Genomic DNA, 25,157 nt, shown 5'->3' with positions numbered 1-25,157 from the left:
TCTGGCCTTGCAACACTTAGTTACAGTGTCACAGACTGTATGCAGATGTATTATTTTAAGCAACACATTAAGTTGACGAAACACTCAACTCAAATGTAATTAAAGTCAGATCCCCTCGTGTTTTAGATGGGGCAGTATCATAAAACTGTTGTACGCTTTCAAACACTCTGTAGTTTATTTATTTTTTAACGAGTTGTTCTGTATTCTCCTTGCAGCAACTCTGTGGCTTGTATCCTGGATTATATGTTTAAGTCATGGATGTCTAAAGTTCATATTTGTCTAATATTAGTTTACTTTTCATTAATGAAGTATGACGCTGCGCTGTCAGTACACTTGTCCCTGTTTGTGATTGGTCAAATGTTGCTAACCCCGCCCCTTTCACGTGAACGCGCTCTCAGCTGGAGAGAGAAACCCTGGCTTGATTTACCGAGTTGATAACCAGCGTTGTAGGACCGCTTAGCGAGATATCGTTTGTTAGGGTTAGTTAAGATTACTCAAACATATCCAGGGTCTGTTGAACTGGCTTCGTAGCACAGGGCACAGGTGGCTAGGAGCGCTAATGTCAAAGACACAAACATTATACATTATATTTTTATTTTACCAGGATGCAGTGACACAAATATTTGGGAAGGCTTAGCCTTCCCAAGCCTACAGCACCCGCCGCCCCTGCAGCCAGGTAGCGCTTTGCTAACATGGCAACATAAGGATATTTGGTGTTTGTAATAGCTTTGGCTCGGTCTGAACTTTTTGTGAGTGGTGGAGGCTTAAATGCTAGTGGGAGTTGGGTTTGCACTTCAATCTTTTTTCTTTTGGTACCGGTGATATTCACGTTCGGGTGATGCCTTTTCAAGAGTGTGCAAGTTTGATGTATTGCCAGCCGCGTAACCAATTTTAGTTGAACAATGCCGACAAACAGCTTTGGTTCGGTCCACCTGTCTTTGTCCGTCATCCTTGTACGTAACTGCGAAACCAAAATGTTCCCAAACCGGAGACTTCAATGATGCTGGAGGATTTTCGAGCTCAACTTTATCTGCGTTCGCCATTAATTTTTGACAGTTCCTCAAATTACTGACTACATTTGAACGCATCCCTCTGACCAGCTCTCATAGTATGCCTCTCATCCAATGAAATGACTTGCTCGCTCTATGACGCGTTGAACCCAATGTGAGAAAATTACTCTGAATGCTGCGACGCAGCACCTTAGATTACTTCCAAAAAGTTATTCACGTTCTCAATTTTTTACGTTTAACGTTATATTCGTTCGGTACACTTCGGTACACACCTGTACCGAACCGAAGGGCCCGTACCGAATAATTTCGGTACAGGTACGTGTACCGTTACACCCCTATTCAACACACATTTCGGGATTATTGCTCTGCAGCTGAATCTCTGAGTCAGGATGATTTGTCGACAATGACACAACAAATAAATATGTTGTTTGGGATATTGACAGCAGGGACATTAGTCAAGACACAGTGTTAGTACTTTGCCTCCAAACTCTGGCTTGTTTGGTACATTTTTACAACCTAGCACTCATAAATAAACTGTCTGCCTCAGTTTGATTTATACAGGTTGATAATCTTTGTGTCAGTGTCCTCCTTAGCCTTCTGCAACGCTCAAAATAACCCGTCTATGAAAGCATGATTTAGGACTGCAACAAGCTAGGGTTTTCTCCGATCAGATAAAAGAGTTTAGATTTAGTTTCAAAGGCCATAATCTTGTGATTTCATGAGCTAAATTATAAGGAAATGTCATAAATCAGGCCATTATATTGGAGCCCCAAGTGAGATTTTTACGACTGCTGAAAGCGAATAATAAAACAGCTCCAGTCATTTTAGGTTCATTTGCAGCTGGACCTTTAATCTACTGCTGCGTCGTAAATTGTATACTTACAGTATTACAGTGTAAAGCTGCCATGAAGTCCAATCATCTGAGTGTTTGGATAAAAACTTGATTTCTCTTTTATGCAAAAATGGCAGAAAATGTTTTTTCAGCCTCTCAAATATGAAGAGTTTCTGGTTTTCTGTGGTATATCTGATATTTTGATGATAATTAGCCTTTAGACGAGGGGTGTCCAACTCAATTTCATTGCGGACCACATTCGCATTATGGTTGCACTCAAAGGGCCGGTTGTAACTTTAAGACTTTCTAAAAATACATACATAAAGATGTAATATATAGGGATGCACGATATTGGTTTTTTGAAACCGATACCGATAACTTCCTGCTTCTCAAGACCGATACCGATAACCGATAATAATATAATATATATATATATATGAAATGTACCTGTAGTTTTTGCACACCTGGTGGTAAAAAAAAGACTAGTAGTGAGCAAATGACATGAGCATTACTACTATGAACAAAACAAAGCCAAGAACAGTTTTGACTCTTCAAAGTGACCATATTTATTTTCCCAAATAAAGTTCTTGCCTTTTTCAAAAGCCTCGTCGATAGGTAAAAGCCCCGGTGCCTTTGCAGCTGGCTTTGGATTCGCCGCTAGTTTAGCAGCGCAGGCGTCTTCGTACGCTTTTAACACACCATCGTAGCGATGGCGATGTTTCAGGTGACTAATCAGATTGGAAGTATTATAGCTCGTTGCCTTTTTCCCTCCTCGTGGAACTTCTGCATTTGTTAATACAAATAGCAAGCGAACTATCTAACTCTGAAACTTTGAAATAGTCCCATACTACCGACGACATGTTTGTTTACTGTCCTGGCTTCACATCTTCACTGGTCTCACGATTCGATTACGATTATCCTGTCAACGATTCGATTCAATTCGATATCCCGATGCATCACGATTCATATCAATGCGTTGCATCCTCAATTTTCTATATTACTGCACATGGCTTATTTGTCATCAATGCATACATGCAGTAAATACATATGAACTCTCTTTTATTATTTAGAAAGTGCTTCAGAAATCAATAACATAAATGTCTTGACATTCATTTATAAACCAAAATAAATCAATTGTATAGGTCTAGCCTCCCTATATCTGTGTGTGAAGTTGTTCCATCCTCAAAAACAAAAAACTAATGCTTCTGCAGTCTAGCTGCAGCTTCTAGCAACGGCCTTCTGTTAAAAAAGGACACTGAATGTCCTGAATGTGGCATCACACACAGGACTTGAGTCTGAACACAGCAGACAACAGGAGTATTTACAACAGCATATAACAACTAAAATACTGCATGTGGGTGCACACTTACATTCTCTGTCTTACTGTTACATAAATCCCATGAATGTATGAGATTAAGTTAGCTTCATTATATCTCAGTGATTAAGTGAATAATAACGTTTCTATCGGGTCACTATCAGCCTGTCACTCATTATTTTCAGGGAGGGGGCGGGGCTTGGAGGAACGGAGAGGAGACGGTGATCGCGGAAGCTTTTTTCCTCCTGCCTTCACAAACTTTACACACGTATATATCGTCTGAAAATTGCTAGAGGACATTCATACTCTGCAATCCAAGACTTAATTAAATCCACCAAAAACCTGACATGATTGTAACGCGATTATTTTTGAAAAACATAAATCCCTGTGTCTCTGAGCCGCAGCGGCACGGAGTGATTCAGAGCGGGTCCTTCTGCTGTTGGTTCTGGACTGGTGGTGTTGTGTTGGTGGATAAAGCAGACTGCTCCGTGTTTGGTGTTGCTGTGCCGCTGTCACGTCTGTTCCCTGATCTCTGCGTCACCGACCGATTTGATATTAAAGTGACAGGAAAAAAAAAACGTTATAGTAAAGCCGCGGCCGGAAAATCAGGAAGCAACGTTACTACGCTATAACCGATTATCTTCCGTCACTGCATCGAGACCGAATCGTCCACGTCCGCATCGCAATGCATCGTAGAAACGATTATTTTCAACACCCCTAACGGCCGCACACCATTTTCGTCACAGCCAGGCATGAGTTAGGGAGCGCTGGATTTGTGAAAAACTCCCCTCTTCCTAAACCACTAATACCACAGTACTGGCAAAACGGGAGGAGCCGAGTGAAAAACAAGCGCCCCTCATCCCCATCCACACCGCAGTATTTTTTTCTTTTTTTTTACCCAAAAAATATATTGTATATTATCGGGGCTATTAATACTGGTATCGGGTTTATCGGGATGACGTCATAATTCCTAATATCGGACCGATAATTATCGGGCCGATAATTATCGTGCACCAGCACCACTAGTAATATATATATAAAATAATGTATTACATTGGATTATTATCGGATAGGGTAATAACTTCCTAATTAACTTCGTCTGAAAGCAGAAGTCTAGCAAATAATTGCAAGTCTCTTCAGTGAGAATGTCACAAAAGGATTTAAAAAGAAAAACCAAATTCTGGAAAAAAAGTCAAATTCTGAGAAAAAAGGCACATTTTGAAGGAAAAAAGTCAAATTCTGAGAAAAAAGGCACATGTTGAGATGCATTGTGCTCCATGTATGGGCAACGAGCTTCTGTAAAGCGGCATGTAACCGTATAATAAACATATCATATATTTTTTAAGCTCTTGCGGGGCCACATAAAATGAAGTCGCGGGCCGGATTTGGCCCCCGGGCCTTGAGTTTGACACCTCTGCTTTAGACCGACAAAACAAGACCTTTAAAGATATCACCTTGGATTTTGAGGAATTAGGATGGCCTTCTTCAACTATTTTCTATCATTTTATCGACTGAACAGTTCATGGACGAATAACAAAATAATCTGCAGATTTGATAACGAACAAAAAATCTAAATTGCAGCCGTAAAACAAAAAAGCGTACGCAATGTATAACAAACGCTTCTCTATCAATTACATTTGCTGTGATCTTATTGGAAAAATGTCAATGAATAAACACATTTTGATAGACATTTCGTCCCCAAATAGCCTACATGTTCAGCTCTGGTTAAAGCGAGATATGTTGAAGGGTCTTTTTACGTCACTTCAGTGTCAGATTCCCCCTGCCTGCCAGAGATGTCACTTATTTAACAAATAACCTCCGTGTTGACAGTGAGTCTGCTACCGGCTACCTATCCTGACAATGCTAAAGTGCATGGTGTATTTTAAACCTCTATTTACCCAGAGAGGGTTCGCTGAGCATGTATTTTCTCTGCTTCTTATTATACGTTACACCCCGTAAAACCACAGACACCAACAGCATGTGGTTTAACAGCTCCGCTTGTTTGACTGGGACTCTTTGCATAAAGCCACATGAACAGTATTCATATAGTATACAGTCGAGGGCTTGAATCAATAAGCTATGGGGCCTTTTACGTTTCCGTCTCCATATGCAGTATATTATGCATTTCAAACTAAGGCCTCATTACTCCTTGAGATCTTGACTTCCTGTTGAAAAGAAGACGCTTCCCTTCATTTCCTCTACACTATTGATTTTACATCGCAAGGAAAGGATCAGGTGACAGCCCCTGGTAGAGATAAAATACAACTATAAGAATACCTAAAATAGGAGTATAACTCAAAATTACTTTCATTATCAATCACTGAGTTGATGATTTACTTGACTAATAGATTTTTCTATGAATTGGAAACTATAAAAAAATATGTTTTTCTGTGTATTTCACCGGCAAATTAATTATTTCTGCCAGCCGCAAGTACAAAGATATCAATTGAAAATTAATATTGAAAACTTCCACAAGGTTTTTATCTTTCTGGCCAATTATTACTTGTTTTTTTCCAGCCAACAGTCCAGATGTAAGATTTTAAATATACAGAACTTAATATATGACTAAAAACTGGCAAAAACTGACACTTATATGAATTTTTCCCGTTTTCACGATTTTGACCAATCAATCAACCAAGTTCAGCTCTAAAGTAGGACTGAACGATTCAACGATTTTAAATCGAAATTTGAAATGATGCAATTATCAAATCGCAAAGCCTGCCATTTTATTTATTTTCTTGTGTGTCCACACCAATCCAAAACCAAGAAGTGCTGTGCTCCACATGTACCAGCCATTGTTAACCAATCAGAAGTGGCCCATGATAGAAGGTGATAGACAGATTGATCCAATCACCTGCCAAGTATTTTTGAAAGTGCCTGCCCTTTCCAAATGGCTTCCAATGGAGCTTTAGATGGTTTGGTGAAACAAACCATCTGAGTCAGGTTAGTAATGCTCCATCACATGTTTCTATTACAGGGTGAATCTTAAACTGAAGCTTGACTTTAAAGCAACCCAACGGAAGTTTCATGTAAGTTTAGTTATTTCACTCGTAGCTCGGGCTGCGGGGGTGCTAGAGACGGGAGCACGTTGATACGACCTTCCTAGCCGGAGATATGGCCGCATTTTACAATAAACTTCCGTTGGGTCGCTTAAAAACAAGTATCGCAAATCGAATCGCAATATCTGTCAGAAAAATCGCAATTACATTATTTCCCCAAATCGTGCAGCCCTACTCGTAAAGTAGTAAATTGATTCATGTTTTTCATCGCAAAGCATTCAGTCAACTTTCTTGAGACCCGGAGTAGATCCAAAATACAGCCAATGTTAGCGTTACCAGTAGGCCAGATTCTGCACATAACTGTAATAAATATGTGTATTACTAAAACACAAATTCATGTATAAAACTGATTCTCACTTTCTGTCGTAAAGCAATGCCACAGATTGTCAGTGAAACTCAAAACCAAATGAACTTTCGACTGTACTGTAATGTCTCCTTAGCTTTTCTTGGTATGACGTGTGACTTTCTGTACATGACATTTGCCTTTATAACTTTTCACACATGGTAGCTTTCACTCTTCATGGTGGCCTACTTATTCAGTTTATTTAAATCAAACCAGCAACACACAAATCACCTCACTTCCTGTGCACCAGAGAAACCTACACCAAGTGTTCAAACTATTTGAAAAAGCCTTTCTAAACCGAATATTTTGACAAAATTATGAACAAATCCAGATTACTACAAGTCACTATACTGTAATATTCAGAGATGGCAAAAGTACACACATCCTTTACTCAAGTAGAAGTACAGATACTCATATTTAAAAAATACTCTGGTAAAAGTACTGACTAAACTTCTTTACTCAAGTCAAAGTAAAGAGGCTTTGAAATGTACTTCAGTAAAAAGTACCCATAGCTAGCAGCTGCTTTAAAGAGTACCTGACCTCCCTTTATGTTAATAGAACAATAATGTCATTGTTAGCTAATGAATGTTTCCATGCTGAACAACGGCAACATGACAACGTTTCCATTGGTCCCTCTTCTTTAGAGAAGACCAGGAAATGATGGATACACGGATCGTGTTCAAATCAATAGGCACGCAATGACTCTAAAGAATAATGATCACGCATCAAACACACATTCAGACTAAAGGAACCAGCTGTTTGGAAAATGAGAGAAGTAGAAAGTACATGTATTTGAGTTCAACATGTAGGAAGAAGAAAGTACAGGTATTTGTGTTCAACATGTGAGAAGTAGAAAGTACAGGTATTTGAGTTCAACATGTAAGAAGTAGAAAGTACAGGTATTTGTGTTCAACATGTGAGAAGTAGAAAGTACAGGTATTTGAGTTCAACATGTAAGAAGTAGAAAGTACAGGTATTTGTGTTCAACATGTAAGAAGTAGAAAGTACAGGTATTTGAGTTCAACATGTAAGAAGTAGAAAGTACAGGTATTTGTGTTCAACATGTAAGAAGTAGAAAGTACATGTATTTGTGTTCAACATGTAAGAAGTAGAAAGTACAGGTATTTGTGTTCAACATGTGAGAAGTAGAAAGTACAGGTATTTGGGTTCAACATGTAAGAAGTAGAAAGTACAGGTATTTGAGTTCAACATGTAAGAAGTAGAAAGTACAGGTATTTGGGTTCAACATGTAAGAAGTAGAAAGTACAGGTATTTGTGTTCAACATGTAAGAAGTAGAAAGTACAGGTATTTGAGTTCAACATGTAAGAAGTAGAAAGTACAGGTATTTGTGTTCAACATGTAAGAAGTAGAAAGTACAGGTATTTGTGTTCAACATGTAAGAAGTAGAAAGTACAGGTATTTGAGTTCAACATGTAAGAAGTAGAAAGTACAGGTATTTGAGTTCAACATGTAAGAAGTAGAAAGTACAGGTATTAGTGTTCAACATGTAAGAAGTAGAAAGTACAGGTATTTGTGTTCAACATGTAAGAAGTAGAAAGTACAGGTATTTGTGTTCAACATGTAAGAAGTAGAAAGTACAGGTATTTGAGTTCAACATGTAAGAAGTAGAAAGTACAGGTATTTGTGTTCAACATGTAAGAAGTAGAAAGTACAGGTATTTGGGTTCAACATGTAAGAAGTCAAAGTAAAAAGGCTTCAGAAAAATAAGTAGTGGAGTAAAGTACTGATGCCAGACAAATGTACTTAAGTACAGTAACAAAGTATTTGTACTCCACTACATCCCATGATATGTTATAAAACACAGAGAGTCTGATCTTATGGCATTCATTTCTAATAAACTAAATGGACTTGTCACCACACACACACACACACACACACACACACACACACACACACACACACACACACACACACACACACACACACACACACACACACACACACACACACACACACACACACACACACACACACACACACACACACACACACACACACACACACACACACACACACACACACACACACACACACACACACACACACACACACACACACTCACACACACACACACACACACACACACACACACACACACACACACACACACACACACACACACACACCTGAAGTCAGAGTAGTCCTCTCCTGAAGCTCTTGGCCTACTGACCTCCATGATACTGACACCAGAGAGAAGGGATTTGGGGGAGGGGAAATGTTCTGCACACCACCCTGTACAGTGAGATCAGCCTGGAGGGTCAGTGGAGGTCTCTTTAATGGGCCACAGAGGCGAGAGGAAAACCCCATTTAATTGAACCATCAATTAATATGTTGATCGATGATTTGGTCTATAAAAAGGTTAGGAAAAAAACACACACACAAAAAGGGGAGCCTGATGTCATACGACCTAAATGAAGGTCTTTAGATTGCATTTTTTTCATTTCAAATGTTCCCAGGATACTACCACTTTCTAAGGTTTAGTTATTTAGTTGTTTTTACAAATTTGGTATTGTTCGTTTGAGTTTTAATGTATGTTAACATGAATAAGGAACATAGTGTTTTTTTGCTCATAGTGTTTGACCAACACATCGACAGTTGTTTCTGAGTTGTAGACGTTTCTTTCCGATTACTTTGACACCACATGAATGCAGCACATGTGCCCTTTAGGGTTTAGGGTTAGGGTTAGTGCTGTTTTCTGATCAAACGTTGTGTTCAATGCCGTTAAAACGCATAAAGCGCTGCTGAAGGTTAATCCAATGTTTCTGTGTCATCATATTTATGGCAATAAGCCTAGTTTTCAGTTTTCACAGCGTAACATAGCTTTCGGTTTGGGCAAGCTCCTCATGGATGTATGTTTCTGAGTTGTAGACGTTTCTTTCTGATTATTTGACACCACATGAATGCAGCACATGTGCCCTGCTGTTACCCAATGTTAATGCAAGTAAAACAAAATGTGTGTATACACCCTCGATCTGCTCTAAAATCTACAGTGTTCTTCCTCAGCCTATGATATAATCTCCCACCAAGTTTCTAGAAAATTGTGTCAGCAGTTTGTCCTGAATCCTGCTGACTGACAAACCAAATTGGTAGAGATAATTATACAATAATTAAAAAGGCAAGAATTTACAAAGCATGACATTTTTCAGAAGCGTAAACTAGCAATTACTTGTGTGATTGCTTCTTTGATAAATGACTTAAATGATGACAAATTGTCAGCGTATTTCTGATTGAACAAAGTAATGTAATTAGCAGCTTTCAACACTAACCCCCTCCACTGAAGGTAATATTTGCAGATAGATAGATAGACACATACAGACCAATAGATGACAGTTATTACCGGTTTATGTAAATGCTGGGATAAAGTACAAGGCAAGCAGGCGTTCATTTCCAAAGGCTTTCTGGGCTCGTTATCATGATAGAGATGCTAAGTAGTTCTGTCATTTGTGCGTCAGACCTTTACTGACCCGTGACCAGGTTTCATCAAACAGCTGACAGACCACTAAATGAAAGCTGACCTGTGAATATTGTACGTTTGATCCTTCATAATGATTCATCCAGAATAGATGACCAGGTGAAATGTAGTGTCGCCATACAACAGTGTGCTGATGAAACACGTCATATCAATTTATAAAATGAACACATCTCTCTCAAGTCTTCATTATAGTGAGAATAAGCTAAGCACTTTCTGTCTATAACACCATAAAAACACATTTCATGTGAATCACTCGCCTGAAAACTGAACAAGCAGTGGGACTAAAGGCCCGGACGCACCAAGCTGACATCAAAGAACTGACACAGACGGACCCCGACTGTTGCGTCGCCTCGCGTCTCTGCGTCTTGGCCATGCGTCGCACTGGAACACACCACAAAGACTTCAGCCGACGGCCAAGAAGCACGTACGAACTGCGTGAGTGGAGATACCTCTCCTTACCAGCAGGCGGCTGTGTGTATTCGTCATTCAAAAGAGGCAACAACCGGAAGACAGACTGCGTGATGATGAGAGAAGAAGAACAGACTGCGTGATATAAACAAACAACACATAGCGTCCGTTCCGTTGTCACTCTACAGCGAGAAGCTCACGGGGCTTTCCCGAACCTGAGTCGAGAGCTGGAGTCAAATGAACTCTCAGATTTGCCTACTTAATAGTGTGTTTGGGTCCCTCACTTCCGTTTTGCTTCTCATGCACTGATTCGCTATCTGAACAGCCAATCAGAGTGATTTCTTTTGCCGCCAGCCTTTCGGCCGAAAAGGTGTCGGCACGGCTGAAAAGACACGACGGTGCGGGACACACCAATCTGAGTAGGGCGTGTCGACGCTCATCGTCGGCATGACGCCCATCGACGCCCAAAATCGGCTTGGTGTGTCCGGGCCTTAACATGTCTATTTATCTGGTATGTATTATTGTATCTGCCCTAAAAAGGCAGATCATGAGAGAAAGGTAGAAGAAAGTTCAGTCTCAGGTTTTGTTTTTCATTAAGTAAACAACTTTTAGTATTAGCATTTTCTCCAGAAGGTATAATAATATCTTCAGCACAGGAAGTGATCATTTATAATGTAGTGATTTCCTGCTTTACAGGCTTGGCACTAAAACTTCAGATCCTGGGCGCACAGAGTTTGTGTTGGTGGAGAAGGACTTGTGAGCGGTATAGTGGCAACATATAAGAAACCTGGCCAATAAGAAGTAGGAGAAACACGTCAGAAACCCAACATTTTAATGCTCATGAATGACTGTTGGAGGAGCCTGTGACCTAAGATTGTCATCGTCATAACTACACTGTAGCTATGTCCGTATGACCAATAAAGGCCTTGAACCTAGAATTAAGCGACATCCGGATTGTGGCTTTAACTCAAACTGCTCAGGAACTTACGAGGGCTAACCCATACAAACGGACGGGTTTTTTTTTCTACCAAACTATCATTTCTACACATTTTACATCAATAACATAGTAGCCATAAAATATCTTTTAGCACAACAAGCTAATATAACACTCAAATGGGTTTACAAGATGATCAAACTTGATACAAATTCAATCATGAGGCAGGCAGTGATGAACTTATAAGTAACCGGTCAATACGAAAGTACACAAAACCAACACGTGTAACTTGCACATGTATAGATTAATAACTCACAATTTTGAATACTTTCAATATGGCTGCCTAAAGAAGCCTAAAGAAGGGATGGGTATTTTAGGTATTGATCATATTCTCGCATTAAATTGTTAAGAGTTCTCCGGTTAATCATCACACCAGTTGTAATGATAACCCTGTGTACCGTGTTTATGCACATCCATTTGTTATTTTGTCACATCCCCTTCTAAACATAATTTAACACGTGGTAATATTATTTGTCCTTACATAGTTAAGAACGAATTTATTCTTAATTGATTAAAATAATGCCTAGTATTCTTCAACCCTTTGGTAACATCCCCTGAAGCCAAAGAGAGACCCTTCCAGAGCAGCTTTCTGCTTCCAAACACAACGTACACCGTCTTCATTAAACTGTCTGCGCCTACAAGTGAGTCTGGAAGCCGCCCAGCTCCTTTTTATTATCCCGTCAGCGCTGAACATTACAAACAAGCTCAAAAGGCGCGTTCACACCGCAGTACTTTTCCCACTTTAGTTCTGATATAGTTCCGAAATGTTGCGTTCACACCAAAAAGAGCCGGAACTCAAATTAGTTCATGAGAACCTTTTCCGTCCCTGCTAGAGAGCAGGTACTTTCGTGGGAGAAAAAGGTTCTTATGTCTGATTGGCTGGGCGGATTGCAAACCACGCCCCGTAAAACTCCAGAAACGCAGAGAGACTAACTTATGGCAACACAAAAGAAAATATGGGAGCGGTGGAGATGAGGAGGTGTCGGCGTTCTGGCGATTTACTCGGAAGTAACTCAACTCCGGGGACTTCCGGCCGGGGACTTTGGGCGGCAGTATACGCCGTGAAGTGGTTTGCGGCCTGCCAGTAAACCCAAAGCAGAAGAAGAAGTGACGTCAGCGGCTTCATTTGCCTAATCCTCCCCCAGGGACTTATTCCGGTTTGAACGCGATCTGTACATGAGAACTAAAGAGTTCTCATGAACTAAGTTCTGATTAACCTTTGTGGGAAAAGTACTGCGGTGTGAATGCGCCTAAGGATATACCAAGGAGCTCTAAGAGTGACTTCTGTGCTTCAGAAAAACCTCAGGAATAAAGCAGACAGGAGCTCAAACTCACAAATAAAAGAAAGAGCAGCCTTCTGAAACCCAGGATGTTTTCTCCACTTCAACCTGTCCAGCTGGTGTCAACATAAAAAGCGAGGCGAACCATTTAAATTCACACGACCTGTTGAAGGCCGCTTACTCAAGATGTTGACATAAGACAGATACAATCAGTGAAAGCACAAGCCGTGAATCACAGCCAGCGCGGCCTCACCTGACCCCAGGATATTAATGTGCGCTGATTTAATGCGTCCTCCTCGGCTCTGAGCGCTGCTTCCTACTCTCCTCTGTGTTCTGGCTGCAAAGAGACGCTTTCATTCACACTGCCAGCATGTAGTTTAGACACGAGGGAGTTCCAAGTCCTCTTGTCCAAATAGTAATCAGGAAAATGAATCAGCACTATTGGATTTAGAGGGGGTTTTTACTCCTTTTGGTCTTAATACTGTACTGCAGTAACCCTTGGCTAAGAAACTCTTCTTTTGTAACTGCTTGCAAAACGTGTAGTGTAATTGCTTTCTCATTTAAAATAAGAACGACAACAATAGAATTTCATGAGACTGAAAAAATGTTATATTCTTCTGCCCTGTATTTTAACTCAAGTACTTTTATGTTCAAAGCCACAACATCTTTGATCAGTATGTGGTTCTGGAAACTTGTAGACGTTAAAACTTCTTGCATGGTTGGTTGTAAACTACTCTATCGGATGAGCTAACGCGCTAGCCCGTGAGTACCGATTCCCTAGCTTTCTTTATTCCTCATGGTAATTTGTTCCCAGAATTGTACATTGTTTTAATAAAGAAGATATAAAAAAAGAGGGATAAAGGACTAGGAGGCTTGCTAACTGGATTTTAGACTCAAAGGAGCCTGCCATCAGCTTTAAAAAAACAAAACAAAAAAAACAACAGCTGAGAGACAGTGGGGAAAAACAGCGTCTAGAATCAGCGTTTAATCAGGAAAATACTGGATATTATGTAATTTGATGGGCTGTGGTTGAACAATGTTACCAGCTTGCCAGGACCTACTTTAAATCCCTTAAAGAACGACACTATTAAGACTGCTTGCTGATTGTGAACGGTGCAAATGTGCATGTCAAAGTCAAAGAAAGTCACAACTGATGCAAATTCTGCCCATCTCTCTTTTTAAAATTAATTCATTTGAGACAGAAATTGTACTGGTTTAAAATGTATGGTGTGGTCAGGACTTCAATCGTGCTGCGGGATGAAAGACCTCCTACTGGAGCCGGAGATATGGCCGCATTTTACAATAAACCTCCGTTGGGTCCCTTAAAAACAAATATCGCAAATCGCAATATTTGTCAGAAAAATCGCAATTAGATGTTTTCCCAAAATCGCGCTGCCCTATTACAGAGCCCCTCCTCCAACACACAAGAACGCGCACATGACCAATGAGGGCACGAGATGAGTTTGTGCACAGATGGAAGGCTGACAGGCAGGTAGGCCATCCAGTTACTTTTGCCGGGCCGGCTCAGATGATTGGTCGTGCTTTTTACAGCGCCACGGCTTCCACAGATGACTTTTTTTAAAGGTATTTATTGTTAAAGCATTTAATATATTCATTGCTATCGGGGTGTTAAGAGCATTCCATGGAATATAACAAAACCTGTTTCTGAAGTGAATTACCTACCCCTCCTTTAAGTGAATTACCGACCCTACCTGTAAGTGAATTACCTACCTTTAACAGAGTAGATAATAAACCAACGGAGATTTCCTTCAGACCCAACAATGCAGCATCTATCCATTTAAACTCCCAAAAAAGAATGTCACCAACGCATAAAAGAGTGTAGAGATAAGCAAACCTTTTTACCCCTCATGATTTCTTACAGGATATAAATCATACTGAGCTGACCGGTTCAAACACTAATTTGACTTCACAGTGTTTCTGAAACTGTAATCTAGCTTTCTTTTTCAACAGCAATAATTTCTCACTTCTTACAAAATGCTCAAAGAAACTGTTTTGAGGAAGAGAAACTGAGCCTCCAGTGCTGAGGATTTAAAAAGCTTCCTTAAACTGCAGCGTGATTTGTCGGAGGGATTCTCCACAGATACTCAGTAGCTAATTTACAGAGCTGCCTACGATCATTTCCTGCCACAAGAAAAAGACTAATGCATCTTTCCGAAGTTTCAAATCACCATTTTTTTAAATTATCAAGCAGTTCTCGCCCTATGGAGGCCATATCCCTGCTGGCCAGTGGGACCATTAACAGAGCGTGGAGACAGGTTTTGAGCTAATAGGTCAAAATAAATGTCCTTTTTCCTAATGTGTGGACATTATCCACAATAAATATTGACGTAGCATTAAAATAAAACTAATGAGATGTTCTTTAAAGTCAGGTCAGAGGTCAGCTGTGCAATAAAAAAAGCTGCAGGTCAATTAGGGCTTCCCTGCAAAGTCAGCAGGAACCTGACATGCCTGGCCAGTGTGTGCAGTGTTACGCAGCAGCCATATCATATGTGATCTGTTCAGCACGAGCCAAGTTTCATTCAGCTGGCCAAGAACCATCATTCAGGGCAGGGAGGTCCTTCAGGGGTCTTTGAATGGAGCCCAGCAAGATAAGGGTTAGCTTTAAAGTCGCAACAAAAGGTTCATTATCGACTCCTATCGCCATTCTTTTCTGGATTTATCGTTAGAAATGTCAGACAAATTGGAAAGATGTCCATCCTTGTGGCTCAAAGTCCACGAGGATGTCTTTAAATGTGTGGATTTGTCAGTCAAAAAAACAAATGCCCCACAAATTAATTATCCCAAAAGTAAGAGATTATTTTCCGTCTATCAACTTTTCCTTGCCGTTCTTTTAGCTTACAGCTATGAAAGGGGGCATCTTATCATACAAACAAAACGGTCCAGCTGTTTACGTCGGCTGTGGCAGACAGGAGCGTCCTCTCACTTCTCATTCATGCTCTAAAGATTTAGATTCTGGTGTCAAGCTGGTACACTTTTACAAAAGAAAACCAAAAGAAAAAGCCTAATCAAAAGAAGAGTGAAAGCTAGACTCAGATCTCCCTCCTCTGTGATGATGTATAGCCTCAGAGTCGCTCCGCTGTTAAAACGCTCGCACGCTGGGTGTAGTTTAGTAGCAGTGTGTTGCAGGATTTGAGGCGATTGAAACTCACAAAAAACAATTACACACTTTGAAAACCCTGAACTGATTAGCAGGATGATCAGGTTCTGGAGCTTCGTATTTTCTTCGGTTACTTTCAACACTCCTGTTCGATGCTGCCAACGTGCCTGAGGCGGCCTTAATGTCAATAGTCTGTCCTAGCTTGAAGTCTTCTTACATTCTCCTGCTCAGTGTGAAGGTCTGTGGCTAAAAGCGCAGTCATGCATCGATTTTATGATCTTTGGTTGAAAAGTCAAAGATATTAGACATCGAGGAGGTTACGCGTCAAGAGTTAATACATCAGCGATTCAAGAGACTGTATTAAAATGTGAAGCAAGTCTCAACTGCACCTTGAAATGAAAGCTATTCGGCATATCAAATAATGTCTGTCCTATAAGCCTTTGGAATAAAAGGTGTATTTCCAATAGCAACGTGTCCGTAAGTGAAGAAAGACGGGTGAGAATGTGGACGTGTGTGAAAAAGTGCCAAGAGGTCTAGCATCCCTAACAAAAAGTGAAAACGTGAGAAAAGAAAGAAATATATATGTGGGTTTTTTTTTCACCGAACGGTTCAATAGCCTGGATAAAAACTCTTCAAATTACACCTCATGCCTCATTGAGTCCGAGATCTGTGGTTATGCAAATGTTTTTCATTTCAAAACTTTAACGCCCAGGGTGGTTTTTCTCTGTTTGTGCATTGGAGGCTTTTCTCATCACATCACAAAAATCCTGCTCTTGTTCGAACTCACTACCATGAGCACAGAGAAATGCCTTCTCCAGCAGATCAATGTGACAACTGTGTCAAAGTAAAGGGACTCAAATACACATAAATTACTCAATGAGAGATTTTACAGTGTAGCCACAATGTTTATACATAGACACCCCCCATTAAGCCAGGTTTAAACGAGAGGCCCCTTCATCTTTTGACCTTCTATCACCGCAGCCAGAATATTTCCAATAGAAATGTGTGTTTTAGCAGAAAAACGTCAGTATCTATGAAGAAAGACAAGTCAGAGGAGAATGGGGACATGTGAGAAAAAGTGCCAGTGGATCCAGGATCCCTAACAAAATGTCAAAACGTAAGAAAAGAAAGAAAAATGTATTTTGATTGTGGGTTTTTTTCACAAAACGGTTCAATAGACTATCCTGCTCTTATTCAAACTCACCAACACGAGCACAGAGACAAGTTTCCTTAGTTACAGCCTTTCAGTGTCAAGTAAAGGGACTCAGTTACACATAAAGGACTTAATAAGAGATTGTTTAAGTGTTGCCACCCCCCCATTAAGTCCGGTTTAAACCTCAGACACCTTCATCTTTTGACCTGCTAATCACCCAGCCATGCTTCCCGGGTTGCCTAAACCCTGGTTCTGTGATTAGATAATTCAGATGCATATTCTACCCCCCAAAAAACTGCATGGGTTTAAGCCAGGGTTAAACCAGGTTTCAACCTAAAACACCTCCATCTTCTGACCTGCTAATCACACCAGCCATGTGTTGCAAAAGTTGAGGTAACCCCAGAATTTAAACCCTGGTGCTGGTGACGATAAAGTATCTAATAAGTAACATGTGGAGACATAAGCTAATTCAGATGCATCTTCTACCCCCACAAAAGATGTAGGGGTCCTAGGTTTAAACCTGGCTTAAACCTAGGACCCCTACATCTTTTGACCTGATAATCACCCCAGCCATGCTTCCAGTGTTGCAAAAGTTGAGGAAACCCCTGAATCTGAACCCTGGTTCTGTCCTGATAAGATCATTCAGATGCATCTTCTCTAACCCACCCCCCCAAATAACTGCACAGACTTGTTGGCTGCTCTATGCATGTCTTCCCCCCCACAATGTCACACAGGCTCCTCGCTGCAGCAGCAGTCTGGTGAGGGGCGACATCCACCCTGAAGAAGAAAAAAATGCACCAACTTTCTGTTGTCTTGATTTAATCTCAACCTCATGAAGATGTTGCACACACACACACACACACTGAACTTTGGACGGCAACAGGAAGAGCCTTAATGGTGGACCATGGGGAAGAATTGGTGAGAGAAACAATGTTACATTTAAACATGCCGAGACAGGCAGGGAGAGAGGCGGGGATTGAGCCTCTTCCCCGGGCCGGATAACCGTGTGCACCCCGGCTCTCCTAGCGTTAAACCCGGCTTCACATGCACGGTTTCCCCCTCTTGAAACAGCCCCATCCCCTATGTGCAACTGCAGGGCCCGGCGCCGCCATACACCAGCCCATAGACACATAAAACAACACGTATAGCACCAGGCGGAAAGAGACATGCGAAAAATGAGGAGGTGGGGGGGCACAAACCGGGACCGTAAGCCAGTTTCAGACCCACTGAGGACCGGACTATGGACAGAACCAGAACAGTAAGAAGAACTAACCTGTTTGGGAGCAGCACGGTCCGCTGGATATTGGGTTGAATCCGAGTTAAATCCACTATCAGTACAACAAAGAGGCGAAAATGACCGAGCGGCCGCGGAACAGGCCGAACAGCACTCAGTGGTGGAGTGGTGCGCATGCGCAGAAGCAAAGCCGGAGGTGGTGGAGGGGGAAGGGGGGGTGTTGTTGATGAGTGCAAGGGATTTTAATATCTATATCCTTTATTTAAGAAAATACATATGTACATCAAACATTAAATACACACAAAACACGGACATCCGGGTACACAGGTACATATTTAATTTGTTTATATATAATTTAGCGTCAGTAATGTTTTTGTTTAACAATTCGACACTGCTTATAGTATAATAATTCTCATGTTTAATTTCCTTATTATTATTATTATGTTGTATTATTGTTTTACACATTGAAAAATTAGTAAACATTTGTATAAAATCCATCACATTTAAAGTAAATGTACTTACCGCTAACTAATCTTATTTTCCATGTATTCAACTAAATATATGTACATCAAACATTATATACAACACATGTAATAATAATAATAATAATATGTAATAATGCATGGACATCAGGGGTACATAGGTATCTTGGCTTTTTAATGACTGTTTATAGATGCCATAATTGATTTATTCAGGCTTATTATGTTTAGGGTTAAAGTCCCCTACGTGTATTGGGGTTAAAGTCCCCTACGTGCCATTTTGGTTTCAAGACCCTGGTTCACGGAGGACACCAAAAAAGTCCTTCAACTTAAAGGTGGGGTAGGTAATTCACTTCAGAAACACTTTGTTATATTCCATGGAATGCTCTTAACATCCCGATAGCAATGAATATATTAAATGCTTTGACAATAAATCCATAACAAAATGTCATCTGTGGAAGCCGTGGCGCTGTAAAAAGCACGACCAATCATCTGAGCCGGCCCGGCTAAAGTAACTGGATGGCCTACCTGCCTGTCAGCCTTCCATCTGTGCACAAACTCATCTCGTGCCCTCATTGGTCATGTGCGCGTTCGTGTGTGTTGGAGGAGGGGCTCTGTAAGGAAGTCTGAAGGAAGGGGCAGATTTTTTTCGGTTGTGTACTTTTTTTAAATTCTAGGGCACTCCAGCTGGTTTCTCCATTCGTACCTACCCTACCTTTAACTAATGCATTTATATAAAAGAGGAATAGATTGGCGAAAACTAAAAAGGTACCATGGGGTACAGGAATCCGTTTTGGTTTCAAGACCCTGGTTCACGGAGGATACCAAAAAAAGTCCTAGAAAGACAAGGTAAACTTAACTATGTGCATTTCAAAATAAAAAAGAGGAATAGTTTCGGCGAATACTAAAAGGTACCAAGGGGTCAGATTAGAATGTTCCAGAGGGGGGTTCGTTTAGGATGAAACACTTGAAATAACTAAAGGACAAGTTAAACCAGAAAGTAGAAAGAAAGTGAGGTGATAACTAGAGTCAGACCTAAACATTTCAGATGTGTGTATCTCACACTGCACTAGTCTGTGACTCATGTATCTTTCTTAATGTCTTTCATTTTTGTAAAGCACTTTGAATTGCCTTGTGTTGAAAGGTGCTACATAAACCTTGATTAAAACAATTAAACCAAAAGATATTAAGAAATAAAGAGAGAAATATAAATACAATTGTGATCAAAACAAATGGTAACGTTTCAAGTCAAATTATTTATGAAATATACATTTGGTTTTGATTGCCTTCTCATTTTAATAGTTATAATAGCGGTGCCACAGTCAGTCCGTCTCTTCTTGTGAATGTGACACTTTCCCCAAAATAAAATTAGTTGTATAAAAAAAACAATATTTTTATCAAATCCAACACCTTTAAAGTTATAACATGTCCTTATCCTGAATCTGTATCGCTCATCCCGTTTTTTCTTTTTCAGTCCAAAACATTCCTCAAAAGATCCTGAAATATACAGATTGTACATTTTATTTTCCATCATCCAACCCAGTTTTAGGTCGAAACTAGAAGTGCACAGACCGCCTCCATGGCCTGTTCCATATGTGAAAAGTAATGTGTGTTTACTCCCCATCATTCGGGTATCCTCCACGTTTCCTCAGCACAGAAATACACACTTCCACCAAGTTCAAAGAAACATGGATGAGTGGCGTTTCCATCATCCTGCCGAAGAACTCCGAACCAAACTGTAAACATAACTTCCTTTGCGCAAGTTATTACACTTTGTCTGGAAAAAGTCCTCAAAATACTAAGTTAAAAATCTTAAACCATAACATTATGACTTCAAACTTCCAGAGAAACGTAAATGTAGGCCTTCCAGATCTTTCTAAACTCACCGATGGAGGGCACTGTACCAACAGATCAATTTATTTCTGAAGATGGATTCAGCCAATATTCTGAATATTTTAGACTGATCACATTTAAACACAAGGGATGGTTGTTTGGAAGAGCATTAGGAAGACGTCTGAACACAAATTGGGAGATCTGACCAAAGGTGAACTTATTTTAAGTGTTTTTCTGATAATGAATTCTCTCTCTGACTCTGTGGTAGAAACCCTGGTACACGCCTTCATTACATCCCGTCTGGACTATTGCAATGGAGTCCTGTCCGGGGTTCCCAGCAAAACCCTGGATAGGCTCCAATACGTCCAGAACCCTGCCGCCAGGCTTCTCCCCCACACCAAGCCATGGCACCATATCACCCCCACCCTCATCCACCTACATTGGCTGCCGGTCAAGTCCCGGATTCAATACAAAACACTCATCCTCACGTACAAGTCCCTCCATACCCTCGCCCCCCAGGACTTATCGGACCTCCTCCATCCCTACACCCCTTCTCGGAGTCTGCGGTCCTCAGACACGGGCCTGCTCTCCATCCCCCGCTCTCGCCTCCGAACTGTTGGTGACAGGGCATTCAGTGTTGCGGCCCCCCCCCCCTCTGGAATGCACTTCCTGCCGAGATCTGTAATGCTGCCTCCCTGGACATCTTCAAATCATCACTAAAAACACACCTGTTCACCCTGGCCTTCGGGCCCTAGCCCTTTTCTGGTCCCCCGACTTCCTTTATTTACTTCTTTGGTTTGCCCGTTGATTGTCTGTTTGTTTTGTTTGTCCACCATGTACAGCGACCTTGGGTCCCTTGAAAGGCGCTATATAAATATAATTCATTATTATTATTAATGAGATTTTCAAAACATAAATAGAATTATAAAAGTCTGAATTTTGACTTTTTTCTCATAATTCTGAATTTTTCACGTATTCTTTCTCATAATTCTGAATTTTTCACGTATTCTTTCTCATAATTCTGAATTTTTCACGTCTTTTTTCTCATAATTCTGACTTGTTTCTCAGAACTCGTAACAAAAATGTCACTTTTGTTCAGATCTAACAAAAGAAATCACATGTGGCCCTCATCCTCGTCCATATGCTCGTAGGTATAAAGTTGAACATGGCTTTGGTTTTCTGTTAAGAGGTCGGGGTTTGGTTCAGATTTGCTTCGGTTAAACTACAAGAGTGTGAGTGGGAACTTTTGTCACGAAACATGGACGCTGCACGCTGCCCGCTCCTAACAGGAAGTAATGATGTTGAAACACAAAGAGTCCAACATGTCTGTTTTAGCAAAGCCACAGACTAACATCTGCTGACCATCGATGAGTCAGACTCACGCTGCTGCTGATGTGTTTTTGTTCAAGAGCTGAAATTCAAATTCTAATCTTTTTGTGCAAGATGAAAAGTAACTCGATTTAAAGCTTCCGGCTGTGTTAGAATAATTCAATCAAGACGGAGTTACTTCCCAGGGCCGGTGATCTTTGTATAAAGAGGTTACAGTACGAGGGACTTTTAGATAAGAGTGATTTTTAAGGTTGAGGCTAATGTAACCTAAAGCTATACTCTAAGATATTGAATTGTCTTCAAACACCGAAACAAATAGACTTTCAAAGGAGACACGGCATCCCAGCTTCATGTAAGACTTCCTCTCAGTCACTGTTTCAAGTATAATGCTTTCATCTTAAATGGAGTTAAGAAAGGAACAACATGTGTTAAAGGTGTCATAACTTTCCTTCAGCTAAAATGTCAAGTTATATTTTTGATCATTGTGTACTTACAAAATCACATCGTTTGAATTTTCTATGATTGTAAAAATACCATATTTTATTTTACTTACACTTACTTCTTATTGTTTTGTTCTATTTCTTTTATTTATTTCATTTTCAAATGAAGCAACCGTCACAACACCCAATTTCCCCCCGGGAAAATTAAGTATTCTGATCTCCATTAGTTCTGAAGTTACAATGCATTTAGAAAATACTAGAACCTCTTGGCTTTTTCACAATATGCTATATAATAATAATAATAGATTTAATTTGTTAGCGCTTTTACAGGTGCTCAAAGACGCTTTACAGATATAGTGAAGGGAAAAGAAAAGTATATATATATGTATATGTATATGTATATGTCATCAGGACAAAGCCAAAGGTTGTTTTTTTTGCAAGTATATTTAAAACAAAAACTGAAATCTAAAATGTACTTAGGTATTTACACACACACACACACACACACACACACACACACACACACACACACACACACACACACACACACACACACACACACACACACACACACACACACACACACACACACACACACCTGCTGTCTTTATAAAGTCTCACCACTCAGAGCAAGACTGAGCCAAAAGGTGTAAAGAACCAGGAGTGTAATTGAGCGACAGATACGGTTACAAAATATATTTGTACTGCTTTGACAGTTTACAAGAGCACAGTGGCCTCCATCATTATGAAATGGAGGAAGTTTAAAGCAGCAAGGGCTCCTCCTAGAGTGTAAATAGCTTATTCAGGAAAATGGCTTTGCAAAAAAGAGATTAAGAAACAAGATTCTTTGACCCGATGTCACAAATGATGACTTTAGACTCGACAAAATCAAAAGGACTTGCATTACGACTTGCACGCCAATGACTTCACTTGGAAACCTTTTGACAGGAAGCCCAACAATTCAAAAAGTGTTATTTCCATCAACCAAAGAGCATTCACTTAACGACAACAACTAGCCTTACGTTACTGATCACAGCTGGAGAAGGTTAAACCAGAGATCATTGTGTTTGCTTGGAATGTGATGGCACACAGTTTGTGACAAATGTGATGGTAGAAATTAGTGAAGAGTACTTTTTAACTTCTTATGACTCAATAATAAAAGTTTAGGACCGTTGACTTGAGTGCAAAGTCTTGATACTTGTGAAACAATGACTTGGTCCCACCTTCGATATAAAGTCAAACACGGCCCCCATACACACATATAACATGTGCTAAATATATTGACCGTAAATAGCTGTGGTATATACTTCCACCTTTAATACTTTCCCCTGGCTGCTATATCGCTAAACTGTTACTGGTACTATGTGTATTTTGTACATTTTGTTTAAATACTTACTAGTTGTATCTTTTAATATTTGTATGCATGATTCTTTAATTAAAGGCTATCTTTGGATTTGCTGTAACATGTGCTATACACTTTATACTGGCTCCTTTATATTCCTATATGTAGCAGCCTGAGTGGAAGTGAGGGGAAATACTTAGACATCAAAATAAATGTTCATCCTTCAAAATAGATTAATACAAATTGAACACATTTGTTAAACAGCAATAAGCCCACTCTTTATTCATTTAAAGAAGGCCCTAAAATGAAAGGATTTGGTTGACAATTCAAATCATCACAGAGCAGTTGTGATGAAACTGTTGAAACAACATCCACAATATTCATCTGGCTGCTACTTAAAAATGATTTATCTATATGTTTCTGTTTATCTGTGTTTCACTGTTGGAGAAGCCTGTGACACAACATTTTCATCGACATAACTAAACTGTAGATATGTTCGTTTGACAAATAAAGAACCTTGAACCTTGAGCAAGCAAAGCAAAGCCTCTTAGTATCCTCAGCTGTTGTCAAAGAGAAAGCGAACATGACCTGAGAGGAATGTGTCGATGAAGCAGTTTCAGTGTGAAGTTTGTCGGACAGTGATTCACGAAGGGTTAAAGACAGGAGGAGTGTTCAGTGCTCAGAGAAGATCAGGAAGAGAAGACCTCTCACTCTGTTCCTATTACCAGCTACAGAAAGTAAATAAAGAAACCTTTTGGAGGACAACACTTAACACAATTAAAGCAATAACATTTACGCATGCAAACTGATGACAGTAAGACTCCTAACAAAACACACCATTTGAGGCGTTAAATAGAAAAATATGATTGAAATTGCTTCTATGTGTCCTCGTCCTTTCTGTTATCTCAATTAATACTATTACTACATGTTTATTCTTATTATTGTATTTGTATTATCCTGTGTGTACTATCTGTGCTTCTTTCTAATTCTGCTGCTGCTATGACACCTGCATTTCCCTATTGGGTCAATAAAGGTCCATCTTATCTTATTGTGTGTGTCTACATGCCATGCTGTTTGTTTTGTTTGTATTTACAGACTTTAGGATTTGTGATCTGCTCCTTTACTAAATATATTTGGGGATTTAGATATGACTAAATTAGCCTGAGCTTTTCCAGTGAGGAACACGTAATGCATCGAAGATTACAATCCAATAATATGGGTCTAATAAACTAGATTAAATTCAAGTTACATTGTCAAGGATATCCTGATAACATTTTGAATCGTCCTTCAAAGACGGCTATTTTATTGAATCAAAGGTCACACAGAGGCATTTGTTTTTCCAATACCTCCATGTGGACTCTTAAGATAAAGCAGCGGTAACAGAAAACAGAAACAGCATCCCAAATGTTGTAGAATACATGGAGTACTCCTGTAGCCTGTATGCAAACATGCACAATGCTTTTTAATAAATATGTTGCGATTGTTGTTGTTTGC

General features: G+C 40.0%; 1 protein-coding gene across 2 annotated transcripts in view; it reads right to left on the bottom strand.

Annotated features, from left to right (window-relative positions):
- The window catches only part of LOC117540271 (polycomb group RING finger protein 3), a 104,111-nt gene extending 85,700 nt beyond the window's left edge, over positions 1–18,411 (bottom strand). Inside the window, exon 1 of one of the 2 annotated variants that reach the window (XM_034206865.1) lies at positions 18,280–18,411. The gene's annotated coding sequence lies outside the window, so the exon portion shown is untranslated. Of the gene's footprint in view, positions 1–12,988; positions 13,147–18,279 lie in introns of those variants that run through there. The other variant, XM_034206867.1, reaches the window with a different exon arrangement.
- Between the last annotated feature and the right edge of the window lie 6,746 nt (positions 18,412–25,157).

This window comes from Gymnodraco acuticeps, unplaced genomic scaffold (genome assembly GCF_902827175.1).
Source record: "Gymnodraco acuticeps unplaced genomic scaffold, fGymAcu1.1, whole genome shotgun sequence".
NCBI lineage: Eukaryota > Metazoa > Chordata > Actinopteri > Perciformes > Bathydraconidae > Gymnodraco > Gymnodraco acuticeps.
The sequence above is the reverse complement of the archived record's forward strand: the minus strand, read 5'-3'. Positions and strand labels throughout refer to the sequence as shown.